General features: G+C 39.0%; 1 long non-coding RNA gene across 2 annotated transcripts; it reads right to left on the bottom strand.

The window, feature by feature from the left end:
* Positions 1 to 5851: 5851 nt before the first annotated feature.
* LOC148698010 (uncharacterized) lies at positions 5852 to 12173 on the bottom strand. 2 transcript variants are annotated; one of them, XR_015960774.1, is made up of 3 exons: positions 11919 to 12166; positions 7228 to 7333; positions 5852 to 6121 (listed from the first exon to the last, which is right to left on the bottom strand). It is a non-coding gene; the product is annotated as an uncharacterized LOC148698010 (long non-coding RNA). The 2 variants fall into 2 exon arrangements; XR_015960775.1 differs by lacking the exons at positions 5852 to 6121; positions 7228 to 7333 and adding an exon at positions 10768 to 11305 and having other exon boundaries at positions 11919 to 12173.
* Between the last annotated feature and the right edge of the window lie 1669 nt (positions 12174 to 13842).

The raw sequence follows: 13842 nt of genomic DNA, 5'->3' as shown, positions 1-13842 counted from the left end.
ACCTTCAAACCATTTGAGGGAGAATACTCTATGATATGATGAAGAATCTCTGGCCAAAGTATGAATAAGATTTAGGAAGTCATTCCAAATCACATTCAAGGTAATTATATAAGTAAGAGAATCATGTTGGATAGTAGACATGAATAAACTATCAAACCAAATAATGTGGTCAAGAAGATTGTATTAGAGAAAGATCGTATTGTATTGTAATCCCAAATTGAATAGGTTCTCTAACCTCTTCTAATTAGCTTGGATAGCCATGACATACTGCGAGGTGTCACTCATGGTTTGTGGAAGCCCTAAAGGTGTATAATCACTAAAGGGAGAATTGAAAGGAAGTTTCAATTCACAATCGATTTGAAGAGTTCTAATCACCCACTGCCTCGCTGAAAGGAACCTAATGGATCGCACACTGTGTATGGTAATGTTTGAAGGATTTGACAAAGATGAGTAAGGACAATTAAATGGTTTAATTGTTTATGGCAAGGATTAATTAATATGTTAATTAATCAAACAAATAAGTTCGTTTTAAACCTTGAGTTAATGTTAGGCCTTAAAGCCTAATGGGCTTCGAATCGTTAAGCCCATTAGCTTAAGTTGTATGACAACTTAACAACCAAAATTCAAGAAACCCAAAACAGCCCAAAGGCTTCGAAAAACCGGCCATAGAGAGAGAAAGGGCCTTTTGGTCCAAGACGCACACAAAAGTTGAAAGCATAGAAGGGGTATCTTTGCTTCATCCTCATAAGGGTTTTCTAAGGATGAAAAGTGAGAATAACTCTCTCTCGTTTTCTCTCTAGAACAGTCGGCCACTATGGGAGAGTTTACTAGCATCTAACTTTTCTATGGCCACTCATCTTCTTCCTCAACCATCCTTGGTGTTAGAACTTAAAGGTCTCCAACTTTGGGGACTTTTGGAGAACCTGATTCTTCCATCTATATCTAAGAAGACATGGAGCCAAGAAGCTAAGTTCCTCCATCCACATCTATGGAGCCAAGGAGCAAGGTGACAAAGGAAAGAAGGCCATCACATGGGTGATTAACCTTTGCTAAGCAAAGAGGTGCTTCAAAGGTATAAAGATATCTCAACTCTTTCTCTTAGATCTTGAGTTGAGTATTGGTTCATCATAACTACTAGACTTTGAATTTCATGGGTCAAGCTTTGTTTTGAGTGCATAAAAGCATAATTCCACCGTTAATTGTTAATTGCATGTTGTAGATGTTGCTCAAATGAACTTGTTCTTCACAATTTTTCCTTCATTGTGCTCCTTGAGGATGTGAAGAAAGGATCTCCAAGAACACCAAAGGTTTGGTGTCTCTAAGTCTCCACACCAAGGATGAGGTGTGAAGATGAAATGGATGACTTAGAGGAAGAAAGATTGCTAGCTATCCTTCCCTTAAGTGGCCGGCCTCTATAGAGAAAAAGAGAGAAAAGGTTTCTCTTCTTTGCCTTAAGAAAACCCTAATGAGGGAATGGCTAAAAAGTTGCCTTTATACCACCTCAAAACTAAGTGGCAAACTTGTAATAAATCAATCAACTCACTCTCCCTAAGTGGCCGGTTTTAGCTTTGTTTTTGGGCTGTTTTTCCATCTAGTTTTAGTTGTCACACAACATAAACTCAATGGGCCTTATGGACCAAAAACCCTTTTGGGCCCCGAAACCCGAAACTAACTTAAAAGCCCAATACGAACCTTTCGTATAATTAATTAACTGATTAATTAATCTTGACCATTCTCAAGTAAACCATTTAATTGCTTATCCATCTCATTTATATTTCTTCACTTTCATCCTTACTCGGTGTATGATCCATTAGGTTTCAATTAGTAAGGCAATGGCCGATTGTTACTTTTAACGATCGATTGTGAATTGAAACTACATTTCAATTCTCCCTTTGATGAAGATTTGTGTTTGCTAATCTTTAAGGCTTCCACAAACCATGAGTGACACCTAACAGTATGTCATGGCTACCCAAGCTAAGTAGAAGTGGTTGGAGAACCTATCCAGTTACAATTACAATGCAATACGTTCTTTCTCTAATACAATACTCTTAATCACATTATTTGAGTGATAGTTTGTTTCATGTCTACTATCTAATGTGAAACTTCTTTATATGATTCAATTGAATATGATTTGGAACAAACTTCCTAAGTCATATTCATATGCTTTGGCCAAAGACTCCCGAATCATATCTCATAGTATTCTCCTTCCACCATGGAAGGTTAGAGATCCATTGTTGTGCATTCATATGCCTACATGACTAGATAGCATAACCCTAACAATGTCGTGGAAACTTTTGTTGGAATGCCTTTGACATGAAAAAAAGATCAAGGACATAACCATTAGACATCTATGATGCCTCAGGTCAAAGGACTACTTTGCATATTGCAACTTAGGAGTTCTTACATCACATGTATGTTCAAACTCTCTTTTAATCGTAGTTCAGTGTACCTGATTGCCTTTTGAGCACCTATGTGTTTGTCTCAATGTCGAACACTAAATGCCTGACACTAGTCATACTCACGTTTGAGTTAACATAACACATACAAACATTAGCGGATTGTCAATGCCCAATTGGCAATCCTATGGCTAGGAACGTTTTAGGAATGAACATAAGAGAAAGGTCTCATTAATCTAACTTACTTAGATCACTTATCTCTTAGATTAAATATATTCCTTGGATTCCCTTATTGCTTAAACACCTAATACAATAAATAGTGATTAACAATAAGATTTACCCTTCATTAAACATATAATAGTTTAACACAATAAGTATTCCAAAAGCTATTACATCAAATGAGTGGCTTTGTTGGCATACTTCCAATAGGAAAAGCCTTAGTTTCATCCTAAGCCTTCCAATAATCTTCCTTAACTCCTGTAAAGCCACCAAAATCATTAGAAACCCTAGATTAGCTATTTCGTTACCATATAGCCAGGAATAACCTCTTTCTGATGCCAAACTAGTGGTATTTTAGCTTCCACACCATGCATCATTCGTGCAAGTCATAATTTATTGTGATTATTTAGTCATTCTTAAGGAAACACTCGGTCAGTGCCTAAAGAAACACTTCGTCAGCGCTCAGGGAAGCACTTCGTTAGTGCCTATGGAAGCACGTTGTCAGTGCCCAGGGAAGCACTTCGTCAACACCCAGGAAAGCACTTCGTTAACGCCCAGGGAAGCATTCCATCAGCGTCTAGGGAAACACCTCATCAGTGCTTAAAGAAACACTTCATCAGCGCAGAGGGAAACACTTTATCAGCACCAAAGGAAACATCTCATCAACATTGGACGCACTTCAACGCTGGAAACACTCAACATAATGCTAGACCAAGCATCCATGAGCTGTTGGAAGAAGAACAAAGCATTCCCTAGCACTTTATTGTCCTTTGGAATGCTTCAGGCCTTGTCCTCGATAACTTAGAAACAGGGGACATGAATGTTTTGACTCGTCACTTTACAACACAAGCTCATCAAAGATTTTCAATACTAAACACCCCCCCTCAACATAAATCGTTTACTTCATTGGGGACTAGACCATTACTTTTGTAGTGGCTATCTGCCTTCACAAACTTGTGATGCACAAGCTACTAAGGAAACTAGAGATAAGAAATTTCTCTTCTCAGTTTCATTTGGTTATTTCTTCATCAAAATAACAATACACAAGGATTGCTTATTATTCTTCTTTTTTGTGTCTTGTAGAAGCTCATTATCAAGCAAACAAAGTTTTACATGAGAGCTTACATGGATTTAGGAAAGACAAATATAAATTATTGTAGTGGTGGAAAACACCTTGCCAATGACAAACTGCGAGATCCAACAACTTAGGGGCTCTATGTCTTCACAGACTTTTTATACAGAAGCTGTAAAAGAGAATTGAAAACCTCAAGCTATATGAATTTCATGACAAATCCTTTTAGTGGCTTTAGAACTCATGGTACCTAGGTGCCAGAAAACTCTAAAGCAAGTTCCTAGATTCGGTTGCATATCTAGCAACTCAGGGACTACACGCCTATAAAGAAAAGCAAAAGGATTCGTCATGCTCAGTTCACTTTCCCACAACAAGATTCGAAGACACCATCATCCTCGTTTCCTTTGTCATTTTGGTTCACATGCTTCAAGTTTACTTTCGAGACATCGACACCACCATGCCACTGCCCATGCTTGACGTTTCGCACGCCATCGCTAAAGTCAAGCCTAGCGCTGTTAGAGTCTGCCTAATACTTTCCACTATCCAAGTTAGATGAGCAAGATAAGATTTTCTCTCATCACATCTAAGATTAATTAAGACTACCTTGCCATGCTATCTTAAACTATTATGTTTATGTTTGCCTATATTTTGTTAACTTGTTATGGAACACTGCATAAGCATATTGGTTATCTTCTCGGAAAACACTAGTTACTTCAATTGACTCTACATACTACTCAATGCATATCTTAGGAAATTATCCCATTATCCTAATTCAAGAAATCAATGATAACATGCATAAACAAAATTGTACTAGGTGAAGCTAATATTTTGTTCGATATGCTCATGCGTACTCCATTAATTTGTCATATATACGCTTGCACATATTTATGTTTGACAAGGAAAGCCTAATGTGCACAGTAGCATGATTTCCTTAAACTCACAAAGTTTTATTAAAATGTGATTCTAGGTACATTACTCAGTGCCTAAAGTTTGTAATGCTCGTTTTAGCATAACAACTCTTTATTAGCAAGCCCTACTAAATCGCCGAACCAAACCGAGTACGTGGATAGGTGAAACATCACTGTTAGTCATTAATGGTGCATACATTTCATGCTAAAAGCAATTTTGAAACAATTAATAATTGTGGAAATGAAAGGGACATAGGGGTAAAGGGGTAAATTTCTCTATGCGCTCATGTACTAGCCTACAAGAAAAATGCCATGCTCACCTACGACCGATCAATCATCAAAGCCAAGCAATTTGTTCTAATTTAGCACAACTAAGCACACAATAGTCGAAAAGAGAAGGAGGAACAACCACAATGATGGCAACCTCGAACTCAAGCCACCATGCCATTGCCAAAGTTGTCATGTAGACCGCCTTTAGTGTAGCCACACCATCCATATCATTGCTACTAACTTGAGCTCCTTACAAAAGTTCTTATTAAGCCTGTGGCACCATCAATAAAACCTTGGGACTTTGATGCTTAGATTAATGATGCCAGAAATTGGATGATTACTAATTTTGCCAGCGCAAAAAACCAGATTCAAACCAGGCCGTTGCCGGAAGTAAAGGAAAAATGATGTGCTGAAAGCTGCTTAGGCAAACTTTTCTATATGACATGCCAAAGACACGAAGAAAATGGACAAACTCATGCTTTAGGGATTAATTGAACTCATGCAAAGCAATGCAAAGAAAATGAAGATAACAACCCTAGCTAAATTCCAATAACGTAGGAACCCATCTCATAATCCTTCGCTCGTCTATGATCCATCACTATGCTCTTAAGTTACACCAAGTTTACGTGGTTTAGCGAGCTCTTTCCATGAAACACGCGAAGCACAACAATGAATTCACACTCAATCAAGCAAACATGCTACAATCATAACCACATGAAGATCTGTACCAAGTTAACATATGCCAGCGCCGAAAAATGAGAATTTGAGAATCTATCTCTAGCTGTTGAAAAAGCTCTGGAAGCTTCCTCTAGGAACTAAAACTGCATTCGGTAGTCAGGAAGCTTCCCCAGGAAACTAAAACTTCGTTCAACACTGCAAGAAGCGTCCCCCTACAAGTTAAATTTCATTCACCAATGAAAGCTTCCTTAGGTAACTTAAGCTTCATTCACTAGTGTCGGAGGCTACCTTTAGCAACTATAAATCTCTTCTATCAAAGCCAAATTCAATTCCATTCACATGCTTAAGAATTCAATGTTATAAAAGGCAAAGGAATTTCAAGTGAAAACATACAATAAGCAAATTGTCATGCAAAATCAAGCTTGGAAGCTAACAATGACTTGAACCATTCCTGATAACATGCACTTGGGGGTTGGATATCTAATGCCTTGCATCATTGCAATTTTAAAATTCTCATCAATAGCCTATGACTTGTTTGAACTCGAAAGAACATTAACACTCGAGATGTCGGCAACCACCTGCAACGAAAAATCGTTAATCATGTAAATATTGAAGGAAGGTAGAGAAGAAGAAAATCACAATGGAAGACAATTACTTCTATAAGACTGCTGCTTAAATTTTCAAGGCCAACTTCCAGCGTACCAAAGGAAATACTAGCACCTTTATTTCCTACTGCAACTAGGGAGTGTATAAAACTTACCAAGGAACGCAACATGCATACCCACATCATCGACAAACATGTCCTCTACATCGCCATTGTCTTTCTTACCAGCAGGCTCGAAAAAGGTCCAGATCACCTTTTCCACCAACAATCTCAGCCCTGGAAAATGGTATGAATCACCTTTTCCAACCAGAACCCTCAGCCTTGGAAATGATCTGGATTGCCTTTTCCACTAGCAACCTTAGCCTCGACAAGGATCTGGATCGCCTTTTCCACTAAAAGCCTTAACCTCAGAAATGGCCTAGATTGCCTTTTCCACTAGCAACCTTCGCTTCAGAAATGGTTTATGTCGCATTTCCCACCAGCAACCTCACCTTCGGAAAGTGCCTGGGAAATGCCATTATCCCTTGCATCATAATTAGTGCTCACATTGCTACTTTCCACAGACCACCAAGCCTACCATCCAACACTTTACTCCAGAACCATACTTACCTTATTGCTATGTAACATATCCCTGAGCCATCATGCTAACCTCTATTGCCTTGGTGATTTCATATAACACTATCTTCTAACCAAAGCTCCTCATACTTTGCCCTTCCAACCACTGCATACTCATTCGAATTGCTTGCCATCACCATCTATCCAATTCTCATGAAAGAAATTCCATTGCACATCCTGAAGTTTCCAAGCAAAACAACTCTTTTTTCTAGCCGCCGAAATATTAGTTTCTAGCTAGTGCAAGCCCTAGTATAATTCCTTGCATGGAACTAATATTCATCAAGCATCCAGAAGAAGCCATAACCCCACGCATCAAGCTAATACAAAAATTACAACATGCCAAGCCTAACAATCCAAATTCAATGCCAAACCTAACGATGCAAAATCGATACGAAGCCCAGTAAAGCAAAATCAAAACAAGCAAGGAAAGCTTTTAAAACAAAATCAATGCCAAACAAGTCAAACCTTCCTAGCACACTCTGTTTCCTTAAGGAAATTGGCATAAGCAGTCCCACCTTCCCCAAGGAAGCTCACTGGCAGAATGCATTGTGCCAAAATCGGCCATCCTTGCCTAAGAAAACGAACAAAGGGTCAAACTCACATTTCAAAGCCTGAAGAGAATCAAATAGAAACATGCCTCAGCATAGAAATCCACACATGCAAAATAAATCATCGCATTATGGCCACCATCCCAGGAACACAAGCCAATTGTCCATAAGGCAATCTTGATGCGAAGTCATTCCTACTAGCCACTATCACTGCTAAACCTCAACAGTGTAACCTATATCTACCCCGAAAGATAAGAAAATCTTTAAACCTTATCTTCCATTGATTTCATTTCATTACCAAATGTTTACGAAGTCAATCACATGTTCTGTAATGCATAAATTGCTCATTATACACATAAAGCATGCTTATAATGCAAAGTACTATCAAGTTTATATATGTCATCAATTCACATAAGTTCTAATTTGGAGTGTATTAATTTGTTTTGTCAAGAAAGTGCATAAGTCTGCATACATTCGTGTCTAAGTATCATTGAATAATTAAGACTTGCATTGTTCGCTCTATAGATGAACGCGCATGCTTTTATTTCATGGTTTCACTCAATGCTTAACATGCCCACTTGGTCCTTGATGTAGCGCACTCATATGAATCGCTCACTACATGAGTTAACTTATAGCTAGAAGTTTCCTCATGTGACCAATATATTCGTCAATGCTTAAATATATATTTTACATCATGTTTGGAGCTAAACCTCTCGTTAAGAACTCGAGCGCTAAGCCCACGCTTTATATATATTATCCACTACAAACATACACATTTACTGCCGAAAAGAAGAAAGCAAGCAAGCTTCTCAATGCAATATGCATAGAAACTCACACTCAACAAGGCTTTATTACGGAAATTTTTTTGCTACATGCTACCATGCAAACACATGCACCTTTCCTTAGTCATGCCATGCCAACAAGTTGTGAATAAAGAGTAAAATTCTAACTCAAGGAAAACACGCTATCAAACATCTATAAAAAAAACAAGCTATATACAACCAAGCAATCACACCAAGCTAAACAATGCACTTAAACTAAGCCTACTTGAGAAAGCTTCAACAAGCAATCAAGCTAGGCTTCAAAACAATCGCGCGACACACATGAAAAGCAAGAAAAAAAAAATCTCAAAAGGCAAGCACAGGGTTCTCAAGCCAAAAACTACTGAGGAATGCAAGTTTAGTTTCCCGAAGGAATGATCATGCCATGCAAGCATGCTGATTCAAGAATTCCTCGCATGTTAGTATTTCAAATTATCCACCAAGTCTTAAGCATTATTAGCACCATGCAATTCAAGAAATTCATGCATTGCTTAGCTTTGAGTTGGCTGGCAAACACCATGTTGATTATTTACTATAACCATCTTTTCCCTGCCTAGATTTAGTTGTTTTCCAATGCAACTGACTTCACTACATTTTACATGCTAAGTAACCTCATGCCTTCATATCCATATAAACACCCTTTCCACCAGCAAACAACTTTATGTGAATACCCTTTCCACCAACAACTTTATACGACTATCTTTTCCACTAACAACTTTATGCGAATACTCTTTCCACCAGCAATCACATTCTACATTATGCTTTCTTAAGACAGCTCAAGCAAATATTTACAATATCGATACAAGCTTCTTTCATGAGCATGCTTCAATTGTTGTGACCCAAATTTCTTAAAGCCCAAGCTCGACATGCCAAGGATTTTACGACGACCAAGCATGTAAGGAATGAAACTGTTGTAGAATGAAAGTCCAACTGGCTTATGCTAGAGTGTCATGCCTACAAAAAGGATACCGAGGGAACTTCCTTGCATCCATGCACTTATTCCATGCTTATTATTCTCTTTTCCTACCATGCCATAACCACTTGAATGACCATTGAAGGAAACATGAAGCATGCCTTACAAATGCCCATGTCAAAGCAAACTAACAAGCACATGAAGAACTAATCATGCCAAGCAAACTACAATTGAGCAGCCATGCTGAGCTAGTCATTACACCTAGACAAACCTACTGCAGGAAACACAAGCCTAATTTCCCTGAGGAAATATGTGCCTATACTTTAAGCTTAAGTACTCACTTAAACTTCAAGCATCAAACCCAAAAAATCTCGGGAAGGCATGCGATCAAAGGAAAAATCAAAGAAAATTCTTTCTTCCATAAAGCACTAGGAGCAAAATTCCAAATCCTTCATGGAAATCAACAAGGAAAGGTGGGGAATAATGAAACTTTGTGTTAGGAAAAGAAGAGCATTAAACTGCTACCATTAACCAACAGGAATACCCAAAGTTTCACTAGGAGAATGAGCTAAGCACGGGAAACTATGAAAGAGATCACCATGCTATCGTCAGTTTGCACGCAGGGAAAGAGTCCTGTCGAGCAGAGCATGCTTTTAAGTTTAGGCCAAGATTTGATTCTTCGGCCTAATTCAATTCTTTCATAGCCCAAATAATCAAGGGGGCTAATGTTGAGGCCCAAAAATGTCACCTACAACCCAATCATGTCTCAAAGCCCAAGTCGTTGTGGAAGCATCACAAGCCAAACTTAAACCTATGCATAAAGCTCGAAATGAAGAGCATGCAAATTTACGATCATACCATGCTAATAACACAATAGTTTATTGGATGCCAAGCTCATGCAAATCATGCATGTTTATCATGTCAAGCCATATTACAATATTAATACATTAATATTATGATATGAGTCACGTCATGCTTAAATAAGCCCAAGCCACTTAACGAGGCTTACTGAGTGGTTTGTGGTATGGATGGTTATAGAAGTTCTCTGGGCCTAAGTGGAATCAGGTTTACACAAGACTTTGGGCTGCTTAGGGGCCCAAGGATCCAAGCCCATTTGCATTTCATGCAAGCAAACATTGAGAGAGAACTAGCCTAGTTTGCCTCTTTCCCTAGCAAGCCAACTCTTTAAGTTAGGACTAAACTAGATTTCAGCATTAATGCACTCTAAGGCCAATAGGTCAGGCATTTAATGCTGACTTTCCCTTCCTAGCTAGCATATACAACAAACACGCGAAAGCCATTGCGGAAGGCTAGCTAGGGAAAGCCACGCCTTGGAAAAAAACAGAATGCAGGTTTCAACAGTGTATCTACCTTGCACCAAAAGGGAAATAAGTAGGCGAAGTAGGGAAAAAGGAAGGGGAATACCAAGCCACAAAAGGAGATCCCTTTGAAGCCTAGAGAAGAAACCAAGAGATTTTCTAGCTAGAGCCTAGAAGGATCCCTACTTCTATAAATACATTATCAGTACACTGTAAGGGGAGAGAGAACCATGCGGGGGAAGTAGAACGACAAGAGCAAGAATGCACCATGTAGAGCAAGCTTTCTCTAAGTGTAAGAAACCCTAGTTCTTTAGGGATAAACCTTTCTTTCATCTAGAGCCTTCCAATAATCTTCCTTAACTCTTGCAAAACCACCAAAATCATCAGAAACCCTAGATTAGCTATTTCAATACCACACAGCCAAGAACAACCTATTTCTCATGCCAAACTAGTGGGCTTTTAGCTTCTACACCATGCATTATTCGTGCAAGTCATAATTTATTATGAGTACTTAGTCATTCTTTGGGAAACACTCCGTCAGTGCCTAGGGAAACATTTCGTCAACGCCCAGGGAAGCACTTTGTCAGCGCCCAGGGAAACACCTCATCAACGTCTAAGCAAAAACACTCGATCAGCGCCCAGGGAAACACTCCGTCAACACCGAGGGAAGCATCTTATCAACGCTGGAAGCACTTCAGCGCTAGAAACATTCAACACCAAACCAAGCATCCAGGAGCTGCTGGAAAAAGAACAAAGCATTCCATAGGACTTGGTTGTCCTTCGGGATGCTTTGGGCCTAGTCCTTGCTAACTCAAAAACGGGGGACATGAAGATTTTGACTTGTCCCTTTACAACACAAGCTCGTCAAAGCCCTTCAACACGAAAACCCACCAACAGTATTCAACCTTGATTCTTCCTTCATACCTTGTGCGATCTCGGCATCTATGGAAAAAAATTGCAAACAGTTTTGAAATTCCAAACTTTCCTAAAAATTTCTAATAATTCGAACAATTTAAATATACCAAAATTTTATTATATTTCCAAAAAATTTCTAATACTTCACACTAACTTATAATAAATCTAAAAATTGTAATTAATATTTTCTAAAAGTTTCTAATAGTCCCTATCATCCTCCCCCACACCCATCTATTCCCCACCCTACTCGTCGTCCCTGTACCCCTTCCCAACCAGTCCACCCTTAACCCGTCCCCCCACCATCTCAAAGCTATTCCCCTCCTCTCCCTCTCCCCCCTACCTCATAAACTTGTTCCCCCACCCTACCAACCCGTCCTTCACATACCCCCCCCCCCCCCCCCCAATCCGTCAACCCTTCAACTTGTCCCTTCACCTCTTAAAATTGTTCCCCCCACCTGACAAACCCGTTCCTCCGCCTCTTAAACTTGTTCCCCCACCATCCCATGCACGTCCCTGCCCAATCTCCCAAATTTTCAACCCAAATTCTCATGAAAGCTTACACATATAAATCACAAATTTACAATGTCAAATTCGAATGTATAAATCACAAATTCAAAATAATTGGGGATAAATATCATACCTTTATGAGAGTGAGAATTGGAGAAAGGTCAAAAGAGATGGTAAGTGTGAAAGCCAATAGGAAGGTGAGTTTACAGTGGGAGATTTTGGAGATAGAGAGAGAGATGGAGGGGGAGAGAGAAAGAGAGGGAGAGAGAGGGAAAGGGGGAGAGAGAGAGAGAGAGAGAGAGAGAGAGAGAGAGAGAGAGAGAGAGAGAGAGAGAGAGAAAAAGAGTGTGAGTGAGCGAGATTGTTGCACGGAAGAAGATGGTCTCAACCTATTTTAAACAAAAGGCCTTTGCCTAACAAACAATTTCATCAGGCAAGGGGTTGAATTTTTTACATGTGTATTAGTAAAGGTGTGGCCGATGAAATATTTTGTCAAGCAACACCTTCATAAAAAAATCTGTCAAATGAAACGTTTGGCTGAAAATGGAGGGAAATAATTTTTACCCTATGAAAGACATAGGATTTCATTGGGAAAACTTTTAAAATGGACAGAAATTTGAGTTTTGGGACAAAAATCCGGTGAAAAATATTTGGACGTGCCCGATGAAAATGGTACATAACCCAACGAATTGGGGTACCTTTGCCCAACGAAATGTACTATATTTGTCGACCAATCTCTAAAATTCAATTATTCCCTAATTTTTATATTTATTTTCAAATGATTAAACAATCATCGACCAATCTCGTAGCATATACCAACTACATAGATGGTTGGATTGTTCGAATTAATTTCGTCGACCGTGAAAATCCTCGAAGGAATTGGACATGTAAAAATGTCCTAAATACTTGCCCGACGAATTTATACCCTAAACCCTAAACTCTAAGCCCTAAAACCTAAACCCTAAACAATATATTAAAAGTTTGCCCGACAAATTTCTAATACCTTTGTAGGGCAATTTTATTTAACCCGAGGAAATTGTTGAAATTCCGTCAGGCAAAATATTAATTATTTCTTTTAACAAGAAGATAAATAGGCCATTATGAACTTAAATAAAATTAATAGAATACTTTATTTAGTACACAATAATATTATAATAGTGAACCTTCAATCATTGTCGATACACTCTTCTGCTTTCTTATCCTTTGCAATATCATTTTCCTAGCTTAAGTCATCGGTGCTATCGTCAAGTAAGGAATTCCATTGAAATAGTGGTAAGGCCCGATGTCAATAGATAATGCATCTATTTCAATTTTGGGGAGAGGGCACTTGACATCTCTAATGGTTGTATGATGTGGTTGCTTCGTACTCAAGGAAGGTTGACACACCCCGACCCGGAATGTCTACTAGGACTCTGAATCAAGCTGTGCTGGCCGACACTTGGAAGGTGACAAAGCCATAACGTATAGAATTGTGGAAAATGTGAATAAATTTAAACCTAAAAGTACTTAAAGACAAGAGTGCACTGTGAGCGGGGATGAACCCATTTCACACGCGATGTCAGAGCATAAGTAAAGTATAGTGGTGTGGGTAAGGATCCTACCCTCGGAGGTAGACACCTATACTAGGATTTGCCAAGAATCCTTGTCAATATGGACTTTTAGCAGCTAAAACCTTGAGGGGTGCAAAATAAGGGTGAGTGGGCCTGAAAATAAAGTTTTTAATAAAAACCTCTTGAAAACGTTATAACCCCTGCCATAGAAATCATGCTCGAGAGTAGTGAAAACCGAGTATACGCCATGTCAAGTATCTCAGCAATGAAATAAGCAAGCCAGGTGAAATAAATCAATGCAAAATGATATGCCAACCAGAGTCACCTAAAGTGACTTGTACGACTGAACCTATAGCTCGTTAACCAATTCCTGCACACGCGTCAGAACCACCTAATGTGGTCTGTATGATAGGCTGGGTGTAAATAAGTACGCTCAAGTGCTACGATCATGTGAAGGCTGTGCGAAATATCGCAAGTCACCTACGAGTCGGAACCACCTAATGTGGT

Source organism: Pyrus communis, chromosome 3 (genome assembly GCF_041283825.1).
Source record: "Pyrus communis isolate YQ-2024b chromosome 3, ASM4128382v1, whole genome shotgun sequence".
Lineage (NCBI taxonomy): Eukaryota > Viridiplantae > Streptophyta > Magnoliopsida > Rosales > Rosaceae > Pyrus > Pyrus communis.
The sequence above is the reverse complement of the archived record's forward strand: the minus strand, read 5'-3'. Positions and strand labels throughout refer to the sequence as shown.